The sequence below is a fragment of the Ranitomeya variabilis genome, chromosome 4 (assembly GCF_051348905.1).
Source record: "Ranitomeya variabilis isolate aRanVar5 chromosome 4, aRanVar5.hap1, whole genome shotgun sequence".
NCBI lineage: Eukaryota > Metazoa > Chordata > Amphibia > Anura > Dendrobatidae > Ranitomeya > Ranitomeya variabilis.
In genome coordinates, this window is record NC_135235.1 from 16,540,200 (window position 1) to 16,565,386 (window position 25,187).

The following is a 25,187-nucleotide window of genomic DNA, read 5'->3' on the forward strand; positions in this document are numbered from 1 at the left end:
TATGCCACTTTGCATTAATCCCTAAAAAGCACCCAAAGGGCTAACAAACTACCTGAAAGCAATTTTGGATACACTGAGGGGCGCTGTTTTAAAATGGTATCACTTTTGGGGGTTTCCAACATATAGGACCCCCAAAGTCACTTCAAAACTTAATAGGTCCCTAAAAAAGTTTTAAATAAATGTAGCAAATTTCCTCAAAAAAAATAAAAAATTACTGCTACATTTTTAAACTTTCTAAAATGCTAACAAAATAAAACAACATTTTACAAATGGTGCTGATGTAAAGCAGACATGAGGGAAATGTCATTTATTAATGTTTTTGTGTGGTACGACTATCTGGATTAAAGGGATAATCAAAGAAAGTTAAAAAATTGCTATTTTTTTTAAATATTTGTGAAATTTCTGGTATTTTTATAATTAAACACAGAAAATATATACATAAATTTGCCATTATCATAAAGTACAATGTGTCACGAAGAAAACAATCTCAAAATCAATGGGATATGTTGAAGCACTTCAGAAGTATTACTACATAAAGTGATGCTGGTGAGATATAAAAAAAATTTGCCCTGTCATTAGGGAGTAAAATAAAGCTTCTTTGTTTTTGATACTTCCTAGTATTTGGCTTTGACAAAACTTTATTGATATACATAAGTAGGATTACATGTGTTTTTGATGCGTTTCTAACATGGAAACGCGCTTAAAGCACATGTACATTTTTTTATCTTCAGAATTTCTGCACCTAATGCAAGTTTGTGGGGAAAATCCACCGCCACCGCTGATGTTAATAATTTAAATGCTGCTGTCATTCTCCTACATCGGCATTTAATTGTATGTATGCTGCAGCAACCATGCACTGGCTCCTATTGATATCAATCCCCGACGCTATCGCGGGGGACTGATGCATTACTAGGTCAACCAATAGTCTGCTGAAGACCCCGCATCTCTGTCATCTAGGACCTCCTTTGAAGCCCAGTCATAGTCACAATATTGCAATACTGTGGTACTATAGTATATTTTATAAGTGATCAAACTATTAGCAGGTTGACATAATTAAGGATAAAAAGCAAGTTAAAAAATAATGTAAAAAAAAATATAAAAATTCAAATCATGCCCCTTTCCACCGATAGCAATAAAGGAAAAAAATATCCGCCAGTTTGGTATCTCCCATCTGTAAAATGATAAGTGTCAGATCTATAAAATTAAAGTTAATTAACTTGATTTTTTTCTGTCCACGACATTTATAAATCAAAGCACCAGAAATGCAATAATAAGCAATCAAAGCATCGTATGTTCACAAAATTGGTATCGATAAAAAAGTCAGCTTACCATGAAAAAAAACAACAAAAAACGTCACTCTGCACCATCAGCAGAAAAATCTAAATGTTATGGGTCTTGTAAAACAAGTAAAATATATACCGTAAATTTATTTTTTTAATAATAATCAGATTTTTTTTTTTCACAACTTAAATAGAAAAAAAACAATGCGTGTTTGATATTGCCATAACTGGACTCACCTGGACAATCATGTTTCCAGATTATTTTTACTCCATGTTCAACAACAGATACAATCTAACATCGTTCCAAATACTGGTATTTTATATTTTTAAAGTATGAGAATTATTGCAGCGCAGTAAATAGGAAATATTACAGCATCTTTGTGTTATTTTCATACATTTAAAATATTACTTTTTTTTATTAGTTAGAGGAAAAAGTTTAGCTTGATGTGTTGTCCAGAGAATCTACACTAAATACACACATGGTCATGTGACATTCTCAAAGACAAAAAACTTGTACCAAGATCAGCCTGAATGAGTGTGTCCCTCATAAGAATATCCTCGTAGCAGACACGTGCCCCCAGGTTATACAGTGTGCATTTATTGTCTAGGCTGCATTGAATTCACTGCATCTGACACCAGAGCAATACAAATATACAAGCAGATGAAGTTATAAAACTTGCACAAAACACTGGGGGAGGGGTTAATAATTCCTTTTATATATTCTATACAATGTCCACTTACCAGGATCGCAAAATAGTACGATATACTAACACTTTGTTATTCCACAGAAGAACACAGTTTTCCTGCATGCCATAAGGTACACACACATCCATTCATTCACAGACTGATGTCTGACTTCACTCCCAATTCTGGAGGCTTGCTCGTCTTCCTGAGTAATTATAGAAAATGACCCTATATTGAAAACAATCTTTTCTATAGCGCAGACAGACAGGCCACGGATTCTTATAACGTAAAGAAGTTATTTTCTCCTGTCCTCAGTGACCTTGGTACACAAGTAGCCTCTGTCCAACCTTCAAGGCTTCCACTAACTTTTATGAGGCATGTAAGGTCAGGTAAAGATCGCCCAGCTGAACCAAAAATATTTGACACCGAGCAATGAAAGATGGTAAAAAATGACCTCTGCAATATGCTTGAACAGTGCCAATGTATTAGACAACTTACCTTACTCCATCGGCAAGCCACCCCCGAAAACAGCGTAGAGGGGTACGGTGGGAAGTTCCTTCCAACGGCACGGTTTACACTCTTCTCCATACAGATCAGTCACACTTCGCCAGCTGTATACTCGCCTTGTATTTACAATCCTGCTTCACATCAAACCGCACAACTTTTTATGAAGTAGCATACAAGGACAGGAGGGGACGTCACATGCTCTCAAGTATTGCTAACATTACACACACAATATCATTTGATGTGTATGCCATATGTTCGCTGTCTTCTCCTGCTCCAGCTACTGACAGCCCCAACTCCCAGGCCTTCCAACCCGTGAAGAATGATTCCCAGGCATTCTGGCTTCTCTCGTTATAATTGGATGTGTTAAATTCACAGCCAGCAAAGTAGCTGCAGCAGCATTCACCTCTTTCCATGTTGTGTTTTTCTATTTTTAAATGCCACCGAACACATAACAGTTTTCTAAACACAAACAAAGAAGAAAAACTGGCACCAACCCGATATAGAAGCTGGGCATCATGTGTGAGTGCTGATTATCCCACAGGCAGATTACACCCGAGAATGTGTGTATGTCAGATCAGCATAAATAGGACAGGATTATCAATATACTTATGGCTCTTTTCTGGTGTAAACACATTACAAAAATGGCACTGATGCTAGAAACTGTGTTTACAAACTTTAAATGGGGGTTCGGTTTCTCTCATTACGAATGTCTAATATTTTATAACTCTAGGACTACGCTGCGACTTTGGCCGCAACACGTGTTACAATGATAAATCGGTGAATACTGCAGCTGCATCACAGAATAATGCAAGAGCATTGAGTCACATGGAGAGTGCAGCAAGCAAGTTGCAAAAAATCCAACTGGGTCAGACTTTTTGCGACTTGTCGCAGTTGCGATACCATGGGGGTCACAATGAGACTTTACTCCCTTACACTTTGCTGTGGCATATTTTGGTTGCACAAATCGGTAGCACAACTGCAGACTCCATGTGGCCACAGCTTTAAGGCAAAGAAAAACAAAATATGGTCCTACCTGGCTTTGGTTTAGGTAAAAATAAGACCTGGATGTTTCTGGTTTTGCAGTTGCTTTTGGCAACATGATTCTCCAGGTCAGAGATACAAAACACACCTAGTTTTGGGGTTTCTGTTTAGGTTTTTTTTACTACTTGAATGGCTTTAAAAAAAATTCTGAGCTTTGTAAATTAATAAAAAAATAAACATGTGTTGACATTTTCTAAGACCCGTAACTTTTTTTATTTTCCATACATGGAGCTTTGTGAGGGCTTGTTTTTTTGCATGATGAGCTGTAGTTTTTATTGATACCATTTTGGTGTAGATACGCTTTGATCACTTTATATTGTATTTTGTCAGCTATGAGTAGTGACCAAAAGGACAGTAATTTTGGCATTTCTATTCCGGTTTAAATACGGTAACTGTACAAAATCTTTTATGCTCCACTAGATGGTGGCCCGATTCTAATGCATCGGGTATTCTAGAATATGCATGTCCACGTAGTATATTGCCCAGTCACGTAGTATATTGCCCAGCCACGTAGTATATTGCCCAGTCACGTAGTATATTGCCCAGCCACGTAGTATATTGCCCAGCCACGTAGTATATTGCACAGCCCACGTAGTATATTGCACAGCCCACGTAGTATATTGCACAGCCCACGTAGTATATTGCACAGCCCACGTAGCATATTGCCCAGTCATGTAGTATATTGGCCAGCCACGTAGTATATTGCCCAGTCACATAGTATACTGCCCAGTCACGTAGTGTATTGCCCAGTCACGTAGTATATTGCCCAGCCACGTAGTATATTGCCCAGCCACGTAGTATATTGCCCAGTGACGGAGTATACAGCACAGAGCCACGTAGTATACAGACTTAAAATAAAAAATAAACATATACTCACCTTCCGAAGGCCCGTTGAAGTCCTGGCCCTGTGTGCGGTGCACGCGGCAGCTTCCGGTCCCAGGGATGGTATGAGCGTAGGACCTGTGATGACGTCGCCGTCACATGACCGTGACGTCATGGCAGGTCCTTCTTGCAGGACCTGTGATGACGTCGCGGTCACATGACCGTGACGTCATGGTAGGTCCTTCTTGCATACCATCCTTGCCACCGGAACCTGCCGCTTGCATGGAGCGGTCACCGGAGCGTCGCGAGGAGTGGGAAAGGCGGCGGATGGTGAGTATAGCAGGTTTTTTTTATTATTATTATTATTTTTAACATGGCATATTTTTACTATTGATGCTGCATAGGCAGCATCAATAGTAAATAGTTGGGGACACACAGGGTTAATAGCAGCGGTAACGGAGTGCGATACACCGCGGCCCATTACCGCTGCCATTAACCCTGTGTGAGCGGTGACTGGAGGGAATTTTGGAGCGGGCGCCGGGCACTGACTGCAGGAGAGTAGGGAGGGACTAATCGGACTGTGCCCATCGCTGATTGGTCGCGGCAGCCATGACAGGCAGCTGGCGCGACCAATCAGTGACGTGGGATTTCCGTTACGGAAGTTGAGGACAGAAAGACGGAAGTACCCCTTAGACAATTATACACTCACCGGCCACTTTATTAGGTACACCATGCTAGTAACGGGTTGGACCCCCTTTTGCCTTCAGAACTGCCTCAATTCTTCGTGGCATAGATTCAACAAGGTGCTGGAAGCATTCCTCAGAGATTTTGGTCCATATTGACATGATGGCATCACACAGTTGCCGCAGATTTGTCGGCTGCACATCCCAAAGATGCTCCATACAAGGCAGGATGGATCCATGCTTTCATGTTGTTTACGCCAAATTCTGACCCTACCATCCGAATGTCGCAGCAGAAATCGAGACTCATCAGACCAAGCAACGTTTTTCCAATCTTCTACTGTCCAATTTCGATGAGCTTGTACAAATTGTAGCCTCAGTTTCCTGTTCTTAGCTGAAAGGAGTGGTACCCGGTGTGGTCTTCTGCTGCTGTAGCCCATCTGCCTCAAAGTTCGACGCACTGTGCGTTCAGAGATGCTCTTAGGCCTACCTTGGTTGTAACGGGTGGCGATTTGAGTCACTGTTGCCTTTCTATCAGCTCAAACCAGTCTGCCCATTCTCCTCTGACCTCTGGCATCAACAAGGCATTTCCGCCCACAGAACTGCCGCTCACTGGATTTTTTTTCTTTTTCGGACCATTCTCTGTAAACCCTAGAGATGGTTGTGCGTGAAAATCCCAGTAGATCAGCAGTTTCTGAAATACTCAGACCAGCCCTTCTGGCACCAACAACCATGCCACGTTCAAAGGCACTCAAATCACCTTTCTTCCCCATACTGATGCTCGGTTTGAACTGCAGGAGATTGTCTTGACCATGTCTACATGCCTAAATGCACTGAGTTGCCGCCATGTGATTGGCTGATTAGAAATTAAGTGTTAACAAGAAGTTGGACAGGTGTACCTAATAAAGTGGCCAGTGAGTGTATATATAGATTAGGCTACTGAAGTACAGTTGCACGAAAATATTGCAACATTTTGAAAGGTCACAAATGATGAATTAGACAAAAATCTCTGGATAACCAAAGTAATGGCCATAGTGTCAAGCAAAAAAAGATACAAAACAAAGAATTATCTTGAGAAGTAGAGCGAATGAAATAATTAATAGGCAGAAATAGAGATAGTCACTGTTATTACCATTTTACTACAAAAAAAAAATATAAATAGAGACCATACTTTCTGTGGCAGATCCAAAGCCAGAAGTAGATTAGAAACGAAGAGTGAAAAATATAAAAAACAGATTGATAATTCTCTTCTTTGCACATCTAGCTTTGTCTCAAAAACCTGCATCAAAACTCCATGTGTGATTCCTTGTGCATTTAAACTACATGATTATCGGGATTTAAGGAACACTAATTTCCTGTCACATTGACAACGTTCAACACTGCGGTAGCCCATCACTGAGCTCAGCGGCTTGTGCCATCTACCTCGGCATAGATACTGAGCATAGTGATGGGCAACAGCAGTGATGTGCGTTGTCTATGTTACATCACCACACAGGCCAAAACACTTTCTGGAAAATAAAAAGCCCTTTCAAGGGAATTGTGAGATACTGAGGAGGTGGTGGATTTATCTTTTAGGCTATTTTATTATGCACGGCAGCTCAGTGGTTAGCACTGCAGCCTTGCAGTGCTGGAGTCCTGGGTTCAAACCCCACCAAGGACAACATCCTCAAGGAGTTTATATGTTTTCCCCGTGTTTGCGTGGGTTTCCTCTGGGTTCTCCGGTTTCCTCCGACATTCCAAAAGACATACTTATAGGGAATTTAGATTGTGAGCCCCATTGGGGTCAGCGATGATAACGTGTGCAAAAACTGTAAAGCGCTGCGGAATATGTTGGCGCTATATAAATAAAGAGATTATTTATTTTTGCTAATATTATGCTAATGAGTTATGCAATCTGCATGGACCTCCAATAAACCAGTCTCTGCATTGCAAACCACATATAAAGCCTTACAATAGGTTTGTGTTAACGTAGCATTACCCAGAGCAGAGAGATACTGGAAACCGTAGGAATGATTTAGGCTGCATTCACACAAATATATTCTGTGGCCCATGTATGGACCCAAACTGACTAAGAGTCTTGTGACCCAATCATACAGCATCATATACAGTGGCATGTAAACATTTGGGCACCTCTGGTCAAAATTACTGTTATAGTGAACAGCTAAGAAAGTTGAAGATGAAATGATCTGCAAAAGGCCTAAAGTTACAGATGACACATTTGCTTCGTATTTTGGGCAAAAAAAGTAATTTTTTTTACATTTTAAAAATTGCAGAAAGGAAAATGGGCCTGTGCAAAAGTTTGGGCACCCTTGGAGATTTGTGTGCTCAGATAACTTTGACCAAGGTTTCAGACCTTAATTAGGCTGTTAGGGTTATGGCTTGTTCACAAATATCGCTAGGAAAGGCCGGGTGATGTAAATTTCCCGGCTTTTTAAAAACCCAGCCTCCTCTAAACTTGTGCCAAAAAACAGCAGGCATGGGTTCTTCTAAGCAGCTGTCTAGTGCTCTGAAAATGAAAATGGTGGAGGCCCACAAAGCAGGAGAAGGCTAGAAGAAGATGGCATAGCATTTTCAAATTGCCCTTTCCTTAGTTCGAAATGTAATTAAAAATTCAGTTACCAAGAACAGTGAAGGTAAATATAAGGTCTGGAAGACCAAACAAAATTTGAGAGAACTGCTCATAGGATTCCTAGAGAGGCAAATCAGAGCATTTACATCTACCCATTTTGCGCTTTGTAAATGTGAAAAAAATGCATTTGTTTGCCTAAAATACAAAGGAAATGTGTCATCTTTAACTTTTGGCCTTTTTAGAGATCATTTCATCTTCAACTTGCTTAACTGTTCACAATAACAGTAATTTTGACCAGGGATGTCCAAACTTTTACAAGCCACTGTATGTGTCTGGCGCTGTTTGTTTGGATCAGGAGACTTGTGTTTGATTGTGGCATTGCAGTTTATACACGGATCTTATAATACTAATTTGAAAACTCTCTGAAAACTAGCGGTGTGGCTGTTTCCAGATGCACAATAAGGAGGCACTTGAAGAAAAATGGGCTGCAAGGTCAAGTCTCCACAAGAAAGCCATTACTGCACAAATGCCACAAAGTATCTCACCTACAATACGCAAAACAGCACAGAGACAAGCCTCAAAACTTCTAGAACAAGGTAATTTAGAGTAATGAGACCAAAATTGAACATTTTGGTCACAACCATAAACATTACATTTGGAGAGAGGTCAACAAGGCCTATGATGAAATCAGCAAATACCGGAGGCAAATTTGCACTCATCAACCTGGAACGTACTTGGAAGTTCCAACATGACAATGATCCAAAACACAAGGCCAAGTTGACCTGTCATTGGCTACAGCAGAACAAAGTGAAGGTTCTGGAGTGGCCATCTCAATCTCCTGACCTCAATATCATTGAGCCACTCTGGGGAGATCTCAAGTGCGCAGTACATCCTAGACAGCCCAGGATTTTACAGGAACTGGAGGCTTTTTGTCAAGACGAGTGGGCAGCTTTACATCTGAGAAAATAAAGAACCTCATTCACAACTACCACAAAAGACTTCAAGCTGTCATTGATGTTAGAGGGGGCAATACACAGTAATAAGAAATGAGGTATGTGAACTTTTGATCAGGGTCATTTGGATGTTTTGGGTTGTCATTATGATTTAAAAAGAGAAAACACAGTAGTCTGACAATAAATGGCTTCACCCAACCACTGACCATGAGTGGAGAAATGGTTTTGATGTTATCATTCATATTCTCTGAAAAAAGGCCAAGAAAGCAAAAATTCTGCCGGGGTATGTAAATTTTTGAGCACAACTGTAAGTAAAAACTATTAGACTTTATCCTTTTCTTATTGAGAAAAATTATAAAATATAACATTTGTGAATTGCAAAAGTATGTAAACCTTTAGGATTAAAAAATAATTTGAGAGGGAATCTGGTGTTTTCAATTAAATGTGAGTGACCTGTTTAAGAATAGGTATCTATCGGAGTCTGAGCTTCACAACACATTTGTGGATGTGTATCATGGCAAAAACAAAGATTTCTGAGAACCTCAGATGAAGAGTTCTTGATGCCCATCAATTTGAAAATATTTGCAAGACCATCTCTAAAGTGTTTGGACTTCATCAATCCACAGTGAGACAGATTGTGTGCACATGAAGGAAATTCAAGACCATTATTATCCTCCCCAAGAGTGCTCGACCAACAAAGATCACTCCAACAGCAAGTCGTGTAATGGTCTGCAACGCCACAAAGGAACCCAAGGAAATCTCTGAGAAACTAAAGGCCTCTCACACATTAGTTACTGTTAATGTTCGTGAGCCTACCATTAGGATGTCACTGAACAACAACAGTGTGCATGGCAGGATTGTAAGGAACAAGCCACTGCTCTCAAAAAAGAATATTGCTGCCTGTCTGCAGTTTGTTAAAGCCAGAGGGTTTTTGAAACAGTTTTGTGGACAGATGAGACCAAATTTGAGCTTTTTGTTTTTATTTGGAGAAAGAAAAACAGTGCACTAGACCCAAACTCCTGCCATCTGTGACACACAATGATGGTAATAAAATGGCCCATCATCATTTGCTGCATCTGGGCAAGGACAGCCGCCATCATTGATGAAACAATGAATTATGAATTTTATCAGCACATTCTAAATGAAAATGTCCCACAATCTATTCATGAGCTGAAACTTAGGAGAACGTTAGTTATGCAGCAAGACAACGACCCAAAGCCACAAGTCGTTCTACAAAACAATGCTTAAAGACAAATTTGGTTTTGGATTGACTGAGTCACATTCCTGAATTTAATTCTATAGAAATGTTGTGCAGTGACCTGAAGCAAATAGTTCATGGGAGAAAACCACCAATACAACAGAGGTGAAGGTATTTTGTGGGCAGGAATAATCAACAATTACCAGCAAGTTTTAGATGCAGTTATTACTAGACAAGAGGTCACACCAGATGCAGAAAACAAAGGTTCATAATTTTGCCTCTCTGACATGTGATATTGGATAATTTTCCTCATTAAAAAAACTGACAAAGTCTAATATTTTGGCTAATTTGTTTGCTATTGCTTTTTTATTTAAAGTTAACAAAAAATATTTTTAAAATATGAAAATAGAAATAAAAGTTAAAATCATCCCCCGTTGTCCCAATAAAAATAAAGCAATTCAAAAATACTACACATATTTGGTATTGCTGTGTTTATCTATAAAAATATAAAATAAGTTAATCTGATCTGAAACGCAACAAATTCGTATCTTCGTAACATCGTATCTACCGCAAAATTGTATCAGAAAAACTTTAGCTCAGTTTGCAAAAAATAAACTCTCACACAGCACCATGTCCCGAAGATTGAAAAAGTTACTGGTCTCAGAAAATGGTGACACAAACACAAATTGTTCGGGTTTTTTTTTGTTCAAATGTCCAAATTTTCCAAATCCAGAGGCAGCAAAGCAACCCCAAAACATCAGGGAACCTCCGCCATGTTGGACTGTGTTCTTTTCTTTGAATGCCTCTTTTTTTCTCCTGTAAACTCTATGTTGATGCTTTTGCCCAAAAAGCTCTACTTTTGTCTCATCTGACCAGAGAACATTCTTCCAAAACATTTTAGGCTTTTTCAGGTAAATTTTGGCAAACTCCAGCCTGGCTTTTTTATGTCTCGGGGTAAGAAGTGGGGTCTTCCTGGGTCTCCTACCATACAGTCTCTTTTCATTCAGATGCCGACGGATAGTCCGGGTTGACACTGTTGTACCCTCGGACTGCAGGGCAGCTTGAACTTGTTTGGATGTTAGTCGAGGTTCTTTATCCAACATCCGCACAATCTTGCGTTGAAATCTCTTGCCAAATTTTCTTTTCTGTCCACATCTAGGGAGGTTAGCCACAGTGCCATGGGCTTTACACTTCTTGATGACACTGCGCACGGTAGACACAGGAACATTCAGGTCTTTGGAGATGGACTTGTAGCCTTGAGATTGCTCATGCTTCCTCACAATTTGGTTTCTCAAGTCCTCAGACAGTTCTTTGGTCTTCTTTCTTTTCTCCATGCTCAATGTGGAACACAAAAGGACACAGGACAGAGGTTGAGTCAACCTTAATCCATGTCAACTGGCTGCAAGTGTGATTTAGTTATTGCCAACACCTGTTAGGTGCCACAGGTAAGTTACAGGTGCTGTTAATTACACTAATTAGAGAAGCATCACATGATTTTTCAAACAGTGCCAATACTTTTGTCCACCCCCTTTTTTATGTTTGGTGTGGAATTATATCCAATTTGGGTTTTTTCATTTAAGACAAATTAAATGAAGATAATAATAGCAAACGATTTGTGTTTGCAATCACTTTTTTGTGTTTTTTCATTTAAGACAAATTAAATGAAGATAATAATAGCAAACTATTTGTGTTTGCAATCACTTTCAGGAAGAAACTGAGTATTATCTGACAGAATTGCAGGGGTGTCAATACTTTTGGCCACAACTATATATGCTGCCCATAGACATCAGATAGAAATGTTAAGAATATAAGAATATTGTGCGCACTTTTACGATGTCCAACACTTTTGAAATATTTGTGTAAAAGTTATTTGGTAAAGTTGGATATTTACAGCATCATTATTTCCATTGGCTATTAGGTAAATTAAGATTGATGCAACTTGACCTTTTTCTTATTTAGATAAAATCAGAGAAATCAGAAAATGGACAGTGAAATGAAGAGTTTGAAAAAAAATTAGGAAATATTGTGGTACATTGACATGGAGCGGATGTGTTGGACAAGTATGACATGGGCGGCACAATGGGATAGTGGCAATAGACAGCCCCCGAGTATTTCTAGAATACAGAAGTCCCATTGCTTACAAACGAGAGCCGCTAACACGTGGAAGTCAGGCTGTTAGACATTATTAGAAGCCGCCTGTATTTTGCACAATATGATGTGCACTCCAATTACGCACCAATTTTGTCCATTCTATTTGAAAATCCTCCTTATATTTTTGCATATACAGTGTAACTGTAAAAACAAACCTATTGGTCTTTTAGAAATAAAATAATAAATGTATCAGAGACTAAATTTATTCAGGGGAAAACAGAATACAATGTTCAGATTGCACAAACTGCGTGTCCGCTGCTTTTAATTATGGCTGTGGACTGTGGCTAATACACAGCTGTCTACCGGGTTTTCTCTGGTATTTTCCATGGGATTCAATTTAGTTTCCCTTCCAATTATTAGTAACAGCTCGTAAATTTTACACAAGTTGTCCAGCACCATACATCTCACAAATGTTACATAACCCTTGTGACAATCCTACAGATTGTTTATTTCCGATCAGCTGAAAAAGCGTAAACAGTTGTTGAGCATAAAACCAAGGATCCAGCAGATTGTGTGCGCCACAGATATTTGCAGGATAACAAAACTGTTCTAGCCCCACTTTTAGAAGATAGAAACATGTAAATCAGTGTAATTATGGTATACCGTAATTTTAATGCAGAAGAACAGATAAATGCTAAGCCACCATACAAAAAATGTCTCCAGTCAACCTCAGCTGACTGCTACCTCTTCTGACTCCCCGACACAGGAAAGAGACACGTCTAGTTTCCTCTGGTGGCAGCATATATCAGACGTTGGATCAACATCATCTGTCGGGACAGTCTGGAGTCCCCCATGCACATTTGGCTGTGAGCTGATCTCAGCTATATATAATTTGTTTGGATCCTTTAGAAATGTTCCTAATGCTTCTGGGACTTTTACTGGGCTCAACAAGATTCATAATAAATCTTTGTATTTTTCTTCATTCTCCCCTTTATCCCCACGTTCCTCCTTTTCCTCTTGTGTACATCTCATATCTGTGTTGTTCAGTTTTCTGCGTTATTTTCTCAGTAATTGTAAAGTTTTTCGTATTGAATTGTTAGAGCTAACTATAAGTATATTTGACTCTGAACTGTACTGCTACAAATTTATAAAACAAAAAACCTGACTAGCACCTCCATATAGTGTGAACAGATGCCTACTGCAATGAATACATTACATAACATTTTACAAATTTATGAATATCCTTCTGATAACCCAAGATGTGACATTGGTATGTGATTGCACACGTGTATTGCCTTGTACTGTTGCATTACTTTTTATGCGACTCACTTTTCTATTGTCTTCTGCAAACTTTGGATTTTCTGATTTAAAACCTCAATAAATATTTCAGTGTAAAAAAAATAGAAACTCGAAATGTTGTGGAAGGACCTGAAGGGAGAGAAAACCCACTTACATAACAGAGTTGAAGTTGTAGGGAAGAATGGGCTAAAATTCCTCCAAGTCCATGGGCAACAATAATCAACATTTAGACGCAGCTATTACTGCACACCCAAAACAATGCAATGGTTCACATTCGTCTGCAACTCACAAATGTGATAATGGATAATTTTCCTCAATAAAAAAGACAAAATAATAAAAAGAAATGTATCTAAAGATTTAAAACCGGACACGAGGGAGGAGATTAAGAAGCAGCATTGTAGGATGATTTCCGCTTTACTTGAAAAGAGGCTGTGGGAGATGTTACGCTGTGTCAAAATTGTTCCAAATTTATCAGACACGAGCCATGTATTTTTTTGTTTTGTTCCCAAAGTAACTCCCAATTTTTTGGTACGAGTTTGATGCACATGTAAAATATGGTAATGAATGTTGGCTCCATAACCAGCCATGCTTTGATCAGTCATATGCCAGCAGCTCCAGACTTTTGGTGATATTTAGTAGTAATCAGCATCACTGGAAGCCTTTCGTGCATGACTGGCGTAAATCAGAGGTTATTAGCTGTTCTCCAGGGAATATGCGGACTCTTTGGCATTGTAGCTGAACACGCCTGTCTGTGTAGACAGGTCATGGAACAGTATGTGCCTATTTAAAGGTGCGACCCTGTAATAAAATCTGAGTGAAGGCAGAAGACGTCTCGATGACACATCAGAGTTGCACCTTCTCAGACACACTAGCTGGGACTCACCTCCATCTGTGACCACCCCCGATACGTGTCACCCTGATGCTCCCCAGTAAGAGATCTCGTTCAAAACATTTGTATCTGCTGGGATCTCTGCCAAATATATTTTATCTGAAGAAAGATATGTGACCAATCCAGGCTTGATGCCAAGGAAGTTCCCAGATTATCTTTCAATCAGAGAATGGGTTAATTCCGAACTGTGGCGGTACTCCATTCCCACTGATCCCACCTGAGGTGACTGGGTTAGATATGTACCCAGCTTCACAAGAAAACGGAAATGACATCATCCTTTCCCTAAATCCTGTCACAGGAGAAGATGAGTTATTTGGGAGAAAACACTAATATATAAACATTCAAGCCCACCAAATTACCCACTGAAGGGCCACCCGCCGTCATTTATGCAGGTGTTCCTGATCGATAAATGCATGCTGATGCATATTGTGGAGCAGATTTAAGCTGGCTACCCAAGCCATCAGGAATCCAAACATTAAGTGCTCTTCAGTCAGATCCAGCTGACCGCTCTGGATAGCACCATGTATAAAGCAGATATGGCGATTTACATGACCCCCGGATGCCAGATGCCTCCTAGAGCCTGCACAGCTCAGTTATAAAAAAAAAAGGCTGTTCCTTACTATTAATCTAGGTTCATTAAATATGCTATCACTCTTTTGAGATTGTATGTGGCATTGTAAACCTATTACTTAGTTTTGCTCCCCAGCAAGGCAGCAAACGGACATGATGAAGGAGATTTAGGCTATGTGCCAACGTTGCGGATTCGTTTGCGGATTTTTCGGCACATTTTTTTAAACATCCGCAGGTAAAATGCCCTGCATTTTACCTACGGATTTCCTGCATTTTTTGTGCGGATATCACCTGCGGTTTTACACCTGTGGATTCCTATTATGGAACAGGTGTAAAACGCTGCGGAATCCGCACAAAGAATTGACATGCTGTGGAAAATACAACGCAGCGTTTCCATGCGGTATTTTCCGTACCATGTGCACAGCGGATTTGGTTTTCCATAGGTTTACATGGTACTGTAGATCTGCAGGGGCAAATCAGCACGTTAGATACTTTTCCTTATGGTTCACTTTGGTAGAGAAAAACATTCTGCAAAGTACAAAGTAATGACACACACCATTAACACATCTAAAGGGTGTCTAAAACAAATAGGCGAGTTCTCAGACACAACCTATGGATTGGTGTTATTTTTTTTTAATAAGGCATTATATAAGGTGAAGGCAACTAAGATACTTATTTTTTTTTTTTATTTTCAAATTCTAATGAACTTTACACCAAACATTTTTTTCCCCACATTTTACTCACAATTACTATGCAATTTATGCTTATTGAGTGGAATTTTGATGGCAACTAGACAGATTAAAATCATATAAAAAAGCACAATTTTCACTCATTTCATAAAAGGGGCAACCAAATTTGGCTTACGGAAGATATAAATATACTTATCAAAGTGTCAAATTTAGTGGAGCAAGTATAAAACTACTATGAGCAGTCATTAACCATAAATTCAAGCAATTATTAATAAATGTGGTTTATAGACTGAATTGTCTGACGTCTTACCATTAAGTCAATGTCTCTATCAGGGCGCCACCTAGGGGATACTCAGGGGCACAACACTGCAACAGATGTGGCTCAGTACTTACAGGTAATTTACAGGATTTTTGTAGCAAAAGCTGACTTTCCATAATCTTTTTTACATTACTGGCTCTTCAAAGAATCTTTTAAGAACTGAAGATATTAATTAGAATAAGATTTGGTACCCGATTTATCATTTGTGTTTTTTAAATTACTTTTTTTGTCTTGTGGTGTTTGTTGCACCAAAGTCTTCAAAATGGCAGACGATGGTTAATGAATTTTGTACAAAATCAAAGATGCTTTTTTTTGTTTTTAACCTTTTTCTGCCTTTTTTTCAGCAAAAAGTTGCACGATCCTTTAAAATGTCTCATGTTAATCTTCAACTGAATAAAAATAAGGTTAGACAGTGACCCACCCAATGACCGGAGTGTGGTCTCACATGAATTTGTTCAACTTTGCTGATATTATAGATCATAGAACAAGATCCATACTCCCATACCTAGAACTAAAATCCAATCTATCCATACAGGGTCTCTCGCTATTTCACTATATTCAAATTAGACATTTCGCCTTAACTACTTTCCACGGTCTGCAGCTCTCCCTCCCAACCGCTTTTGAAAGATTATGCAGAAATTGTACATCAACGAAAGGATTAATTTCCGCAATTTATAACATCATTCAAAAGCCTGATGCAGACTCCCTGACAAGACATCCCTACATGCTTAGATGGGAGAGATATTTGGGAAAAGCCTTGACTGATGTAGATTGGGGACTTGTCTGGTCGAGAGCAGCTATATCAGCATCTTGTGTCACATATAAAGAAAACCAGTACAAGATCCTTCATTTCTGGTATCACACACCTGAATTCTTACATAGGCTGGACCCGTCTATCTCTCCCCTCTGGTGGAGGTGCAACCTTTCGGGAGGATTGATCTTTCACATATTCTGGGATTGCTCACTGATTTGCCCATATTGGATTTGACGTGGTCTCTGGACCCCAGATTTTTCTCCTTAACATTTTCCCACCTTCCCTAACAAAAAAAACTACTAGGCACCTCTTGACGGCTGCCAGATGTTTGGTGGCGTCCCCCTGGAAGCAAACGTCTCCCCCATCTGCACTTCACTTATATGCCAGAATTAATGATGTTAGAAATTTTGAATACCAGCAGCCCTGCATAATGACACGATTGATAGATTTGATTCTATCTGGTTTGGGACTCTTTTTGGGCCTCAATAAATACATGAACCCGATTCTCTAGACTATATAATCACTCCTGGTCTCCCCTTTTTGATTTTCAGATAACCTCCCCCACTTGTTAAGGTCCTGTCTTGTCTGTTTAGTCGGACCTCCACTTTTGAGTATACCGACTTATGTATATAATGGTTGAACATTCTGCTGGTATATCATTTGTTATAATGCCATAATGTCGGCGACATCCTACTGGTTCATTGATTTGACAATTTATTGTTTGACCCTGTTTTCTATAGGAGAATGTCTACATTCATGTTATATGTTAATCACTTTGGAAATGTTTATTTTCAATAAAAATTGACAGTTATAAAAAAAATAAATAAATAAGGTTAGACTGATTTTGTGCTCCAGTAGGGTATTGGAGTACAACTGCAAAAAAAGTTACAACAGTTTGAAAAGTCACAAATGATCAATTAGATTAAAACCTCTAGATGCTGTAATGTCTATTATCTGTACAAGTCCCCTCTATAATGTAAAGTGCTGCAGAATATGTTGGCGCTATATAAATAAAAATTATTATTATAAAGATAAAGGAACATCTGGCCCACAATACAAGAAAAATAAGGTCAATTTAACTTAAAAAAAAGGTGCAAATGAAGTAGTTAATAAGGCGCAAATAAAAAATAAGTCACTATTAGAACCATTTTTACTTAAAAAAAAAAAAAAAAAAAGGCACAAAGATAACAATGAATATAGTAAGATCTTGAAAGTATTTAACCTAATCTTCCTGTTGTACAAGACGTCCTGCCTCACACCTGGTAAAATACAATTCTTATTCACAAAAGGGGCACGAAATTGGCTTCCCCTATTCAGCAGTATTCCAATAGCAGTAAATTAGGAAAACAGGAATGTAAAGACATAGTCATGACACATTGTAACATACCTTCACAGCTCCCAAATTTATTGCAGCAACTGTATCACAAATCAGAAAAAGACCTGACAGTCCTGGACTAAAGCAGCCACACACGAGATTACCATCAGCAGCATGTGGCCCATGGACTGTTCATATGACTGATTCGCAAGCCACTACACTGGCCAATCAGGAACATAGTTTATAAGGAATGTATCACCTATAGCATGTTAATGCTTAAAACCAGTGGTTTAACCTCTTAGTGACCAAGCCAAATGTTTTAAATCTAACCAGTGTCACTTTATGTGGTAATAACTCTAAGATGCTTCAACATATCCCATTGATTTTGAGACTGTTTTTTTGTGACATATTGTATTTTATGATAATGGTAAATTTAGGTGGACGTGTTTTGCAGTTATTTATAAAAATCTCAGAAATGTTACAAAAATTTCAAGAATTAGCAATTTTTAAACTTTGACTGATTATCCCTTTAATCCAGATAGTCATACCACACAGAAACATTAATAAATAATATTTCCCACATGTCTGCTTTACATCAGCACCATTTGTAATTTGTTGTTTTATTTTGTTAGCATTTTAGAAGGTTTAACCCCTTCACCCCCGGAGCTTTTTTTCGTTTTTGTTTTTCGCTCCCCTTTTTCCAGAGCCATAACTTTATTTTTCTGTCAATATGGCCATGTGAGGGCTTATTTTTTGCAGGACGAGTTGTACTTTTGAACAACACCATTGGTTTTACCATGTTGTGTAACAGAAAATGGGAAAAAAATTCCAAGTGCGATGAAATTGCAAGAAAAGTGCAATCCCACACTGGTTTTTTGTTTGGCTCTTTTGCTAGGTTCACTAAATGCTAAAACTAACCTGCCATTATGATTCTCCAGGACATTACGAGTTCATAGACACCAAACATGTCTAGGTTATATTTTATCTAAGTGGTGAAAAAAAAATAACAGTAGCGTCTCCATTTTTCGTGATCTGGGGTTGGGTAAGGGCTTATTTTTTGCGTGCCGACGTTTGTAATGATACCATTTTGGTGCAGATACGTTCTTTTGACCACCCGTTATTGCATTTTTTTTTTTTTTTTAAATTCTTTAAACAAACATATAAGCTCACATAACAAATCTCAGACATGTGCTAGTTCGGTAAAAAACTAGAATGCATTAGGTAGATATGTGCTATCAGAGTAAACATGGCTGAAAGAAGACAAGTGAGCATAGAAAACAGTAACAAAACATGTTCAGGCCTAGAAAGAAAAGCCTAAAAATTAAATGTAAGTCATGAGTAATAAACAGAGGCTACAGGGTGTGACGGAAGGAATCTATATAAGCATTATATTGCTTCTGAAAAATGAGGAAGGACATGAGGCTAATATAAAAGAACTAGACGGGCGTATTGGCTGAGTAGCCCAAGAGGTGGGTCGGCCACGGGAAGGCATCTGGAAATCTAAGGAAAGGAGAGGGAGTTATAGGAATCTTAGATCAGAGCTCAGTTACAAGGGGGGGGGGGGGGGACGGTCAAGACCGGAGGATTGGGATGAGAATTTAATCCAGGGAAGCCAAGAGTTTTGAAACTTTTCGTGAGAGCGAGTTTCCCAACTAGAGAGTTCCTCCAGGCGGAATAAGTCATGAACCTTTGAAGTCCATTCTCTAAATGTAGGAGGGGTTGTTTGCCTCCAGTGCATAGAAATCAGGTGTTTTGCAGCAGCCAACAGAATAGGGAGCAACCCATGTTTCCCTGGTTTAAAAGTGGTGGAAGGGAGGGAGAGTAATACCTCTTGAGGGGACAAGTCATGCGACATTAGGCCCATGTTGTGCAGAGAAAGATTTATGTCGGTCCAGAATTGCGATAAACCCGGGCAGAGCCAGAAAACATGTAGAAGGGTTCCTGTAGATTGGGAGCATCTCCAGCACAAGGGAGAGTCCGTTAGTCCTAAGTGGAATAGTCGTTCTGGGGTTCTATACCATCTGGAGAGAATTTTAAACGTGTTCTCTTGAAGTAGAACACATCTGGAGAATCCGTGAGAATTAGCAAGTACCTGCTGGACTTCCCGGGGGGATAGTGTAATTTTTAGCTCCGTCTCCCAAGAAGAGAGGTATAGCGGCTTAAATTGGTTTGGGGTATTGAGGAGATTTGCATATAACTTGGAAATCAATTTAGGGATTGGCGATTTCAATTTGACCAGGAGTTCCAGCCAGAGCCAGTCAGGGGATTGTCTCTCAATTAAATTGAGTTTTGACATGATATGATGGATATGGTTTTTCTGAAGAAAATTGGAGGGTTCCATTATTGCATTTTAATGCAATGTTGCGGCGACCAAAAAAAACGTAATTTTGGCATTTTGTTTTTCTTACTACGTTGTTTAGTGATCAGGTTAATCCTTTTTTTTTATTGATTGATCAGGCGATTCTGAACGCGGCAATACCAAATATATGTCGGTTTCATTTTTTATTGTTTTATTTTGATTGGGGCGAAACGGGGGTGATTTAAACTTTTATGTATTTTTTTACATTTTTTTATATTTTTAAACACATTTTTAAAAAAAATTTGGCATGCTTCAATAGCCTCCATCTGATGGGAGATTAGAAGCATGCACTACTCGATTGCCTCTGCTACATAGAGGTGATGCACAGATTACCTCTATGCAGCAGAATTGCAGGCTTGCTATGAGCGCCGACCACTGGGAGACCTCTGGTTGTGTTGGCAACACACCGATGACCCCCGATCACGTGACGGGGGTCAGTGGTGCGAGTACTTCCGGCCGTGCGGCCAGCAGTGCTTGTTAAATGTAACTAGTTAATGGGCACGGGCTGATCACGATTCCGCTCTCGCCCATTGCGCGCACATGTCAGGCGCCGGGCCTCTCTGACCTTTCCCTGCGCACTGCAGTACTTTGGTCTCCCCTCAATAGGGCAGACAAAGTACGCCTGCTCCGGAGCCGCGGCAGGAATACAAGAAGAGAACGTCATCATAAGAAGATAGGAGGCGCTGGACCGGACCGCGACGCCCATCGGACAGGACCGCAGCGGGAACGCCCCTGGGTGAGTATAATCTAACCTGTTTTTCTTACCTTTCAGGATACATCGGGGGCTTATTCCAGAATGCTGTAGATAAGCCCCTGATGCCGGTGGCCTTAGCTCATACACGATTTTTGGGGTGACAGATTTCCTTTAAACTGATATAGTCGATGCCAACACTGATCGTGGCTGATGCAGGAAGTTGTCAGCTATAGTGGACAGCCGACAGCTGCGGGATTGTCACTTGTATGGGGAGGCTATTCTCTTATATCACAGGTCATTAAAAAGATCTATTGGTGGTCACTAAGGGGTTAAAGGGAAGGGTCAGGAAGGAGTGGAGGGATAGGGGAAAAGGAAAAAGAGCAAGGAAAGGTCAGCATAAACTTTCTTTTACACTAATCAATTGTTCAATTAGATAAAAGTTAGAAAAGTATTAGGCTATGTGCACACGTTGCGGATTAGGGTTAGGAATTTCTGGTGCGGATTCTGCCTCTGCTGGCAGAAAACGCACATGCGTATTTGCCGCATTTTTTGTGCGGTTCCGTAGCGTTTTTTGTGCGTTTTTGCTGTGGTTTTCTTGCAGATTTGCTGCGTTTTTTACCCCTGCGGTTTTCTATAATGGAATGGGTACAAAAACGCGGCAGATTCACAAAAAAGAAGTGACTTGCTACTTCTTTTAAACCGCAGCGTTTTCGCAGCGGATTTTCCGCAAACTGTGCACAGCTTTTTTTTTCTCATTGATTTACATTGTACTGTAAATCAATTGCGGATCTGCAGCGTTTCTGCACCTCAAAAAACGCTGTGGATCCACAGAGAATCTGCAACGTGTGCACATACCCTTAGTATATAAAATTCTAGTAAAGATTCCTACTCTTTATTATTATTCTGGCAAATTAAATAGTCAAACATCCAGTTGAGGACGTATTGTACTGATAAACTTTCTTCCCTACTAACAATCCTGTAGAATATATATGAAGAGAATGCTTCCTTATAGCGCGAGCAGCATTAACCCCTTCCCGACCTTTGACGCATACGCTGCGTCATGAAAGTCTGTGCCTTCCCGACCTATGACGCAGCGTATGCGTCATGGAGGGATCGCGTCCCTGCAGATCGGGTGAAGGGGTTAACTCCCATTTTACCCGATCTGCAGAGACAGGGGGAGTGGTGCTTCAGCCCAGGGGGGGTGGCTTCACCCCCCCGTGGCTACGATCGCTCTGATTGGCTGTTGAAAGTGAAACTGCCAATCAGAGCGATTTGTAATATTTCACCTAAAAAACTGGTGAAATATTACAATCCAGCCATGGCCGATGCTGCAATATCATCGGCCATGGCTGGAAAACCTGAAGTGACCACCCCCCACCCCACCGATCGCCCCCCCAGTGCTCCGGTGCGTGGTCCGGTCCCCTCCGTCCTGTGCTCCGCTGCCCCGTGCTCCTGCCCGCTCCCCCGTCCTGCTGTCCGCTCCCCCCGTCCTCCGATCACCCCCCCTGTGCTCAGATCCACCCCCCCACCACCCCTTCATACTTACCGATCCTCCCGGTGTCCGGCCGTCTCCTCGCTGGGCGCCGCCATCTTGGAAAATGGCGGGCGCATGCTCAGTACGCCCGCCGGCCGGCAGATTCCTTACAGGTACATTTTGATCGCTGTGGTAGGTTCTACCACAGCGATCAAAATAAAAAAAATAATAAATAAACCCCCCCCTTTATCACCCCCATAGATAGGGACAATAATAAAATAAAGAAAATATATATATTTTTTTTTCCACTAGGGTTAGGGTTAGAACTAGGGTTAGGGTTAGAACTAGGGTTAGGGTTACGGGTAGGGTTAGGGTTATGGCATGTGCGGATTTGGCAGCGGATCCGCAGCGGATCGGCCGCGGATCCGCAGCGGATCGGCCGCGGATCGGCCGCGGATCCGCAGCGGATCGGCCGCGGATCCGCAGCGGATCGGCCGCGGATCGGCCGCGGATCCGCAGCGGATCGGCCGCGGATCCGCAGCGGATTGGCCGCTGCGAATTCGTAGCAGTTTTCCATCAGGTTTACAGTACCGTGTACACCTATGGAAAACCAAATCCGCTGTGCCCATAATGCGGAAAATTCCGTGCAGAAACGCTGCGTTGTATTTTCCACAGCATGTCAATTCTTTGTGCGGATTCCGCAGCGTTTTACACCTGTTCCTCAATAGGAATCCGCAGGTGAAATCCGCACAAAAAAACACTGGAAATCTGCTGTAAATCCGCAGGTAAAACGCAGTGCCTTTTACTTGCAGATTTTTCAAAAGTCGTGCGGAAAAATCTCACACGAATCCGCTACGTGGGCACATACCCTTAGGGTTAGGGTTGGAATTAGGGTTACGGGTGTGTTGGGGTTAGGGTTGTGGTTAGGGGTGTGTTGGGGTTAGGGTTGGGATTAGGGTTATGGCTACAGTTGGGATTAGGGTTAGGGGTGTGTTGGGGTTAGTGTTGAAGTTAGAAATGAGGGGTTTCCACTGTTTAGGCACATCAGGGGTCTCCAAACGCAACATGGCGCCACCATTGATTCCAGCCAATCTTGCATTCAAAAAGTCAAATGGTGCTCCCTCCCTTCCAAGCCCCGACGTGTGCCCAAACAGTGGTTTACCCCCACATTTGGGGTACCAGCGTACTCAGGACAAACTGGGCAACAACTGTTGGGGTCCAATTTCTCCTATTACCCTTGCAAAAATAAAAAATTACTTGCTAAGACATAATTTTTGAGGAAAGAAGAATGATTTTTTATTTTCACGGCTCTGCGTTGTAAACTTCTGTGAAGCACTTGGGGGTTGAACGTGCTCATCACACATCTAGATAAGTTCCTTGGGGGGTCTAGTTTCCAAAATGGGGTCACTTGTGGGGTGTTTCTACTGTTTAGGCACATCAGGGGCTCTGCAAATGCAACGTGACGCCCGCAGACCATTCCATCAAAGTCTGCATTTCAAATGTCACTACTTCCCTTCCGAGCCCTGACGTGCGCCCAAACAGTGGTTTACCCCCACATATGGGGTATCACTGTACTCACAACAAACTGGGCAACAAACATTGGGGCCCAATTTCTCCTGTTACCCTTGTGAAAATAAAAAATTGCTTGCTAAAACATCTTTTTTGAGGAAAGAAAAATGATTTTTTATTTTCACGGCTCTGCGTTGTAAACTTCTGTGAAGCACTTGGGGGTTGAATGTGCTCATCACACATCTAGATAAGTTCCTTGGGGGGTCTAGTTTCCAAAATGGGGTCACTTGTGGGGTGTTTCTACTGTTTAGGCACATCAGGGGCTCTGCAAATGCAACATGACGCCCACAGACCATTCCATCAAAATCTGCATTTCAAATGTCACTACTTCCCTTCCGAGCCCTGACGTGCGCCCAAACAGTGGTTTACCCCCACATATGGGGTATCACTGTACTCACAACAAACTGGGCAACAAACATTGGGGCCCAATTTCTCCTGTTACCCTTGTGAAAATAAAAAATTGCTTGCTAAAACATCTTTTTTGAGGAAAGAAAAATGATTTTTTATTTTCACGGCTCTGCGTTGTAAACTTCTGTGAAGCACTTGGGGGTTGAATGTGCTCATCACACATCTAGATAAGTTCCTTGGGGGGTCTAGTTTCCAAAATGGGGTCACTTGTGGGGTGTTTCTACTGTTTAGGCACATCAGGGGCTCTGCAAATGCAACGTGACGCCAGCAGACCATTTCATCAAAGTCTGCATTCCAAAACGTCACTACTTCCCTTCCGAACCCCGACGTGTGCCAAAACAGTGGTTTACCCCCACATATGGGGTATCAGCGTACTCAGGAGAAACTGGACAACAACTTTTGGGGTCCAATTTCTCCTGTTACCCTTGCAAAAATAAAAAATTCTGGGCTAAAAAAATATTTTTGAGGAAAGGAAACACATTTATTATTTTCACGGCTCTGCGTTATAAACTTCTGCGAAGCACTTGGGGGTTCAAAGTGCTCACCACACATCTAGATTAGTTCCTTGGGAGGTCTAGTTTCCAAAATGGGGTCACTTGTTAGGGAGCTCCAATGTTTAGGCACACAGGGGCTCTCCAAACGTGACATGGTGTCCGCTAATGATTGGAGCTAATTTTCCATTCAAAAAGCCAAATGGCGTGCCTTCCCTTCCGAGCCCTGCCGTGTGCCCAAACAGTGGTTTACCCCCACATATGGGGTATCATCGTACTCAGGACAAACTGGACAACAACATTTGGGGTCCAATTTCTCCTATTACCCTTGGAAAATTAAAAAATCCTGGGCTAAAAATCATTTTTGAGGAAAGAAAAATTATTTTTTATTTTCACGGCTCTGCGTTATAAACTTCTGTGAAGCATCTGGGGGTTATAAGTGCTCACTATGCATCTAGATAAGTTCCTTGGGGGGTCTAGTTTCCAAAATGGGGTCACGTGTAGGGGAGCTCCAATGTTTAGGCACACAGGG

The 25,187-nt window shown here is 40.8% G+C and overlaps 1 protein-coding gene across 1 annotated transcript in view; it reads right to left on the minus strand.

Annotated features, from left to right (window-relative positions):
- RBM20 (RNA binding motif protein 20) overlaps window positions 1-14,190 on the minus strand; it is a 171,491-nt gene extending 157,301 nt beyond the window's left edge. Inside the window, exon 1 of the mRNA XM_077258045.1 lies at window positions 14,008-14,190. The gene's annotated coding sequence lies outside the window, so the exon portion shown is untranslated. The remainder of the gene's footprint in view (window positions 1-14,007) is intronic.
- Window positions 14,191-25,187: the final 10,997 nt, after the last annotated feature.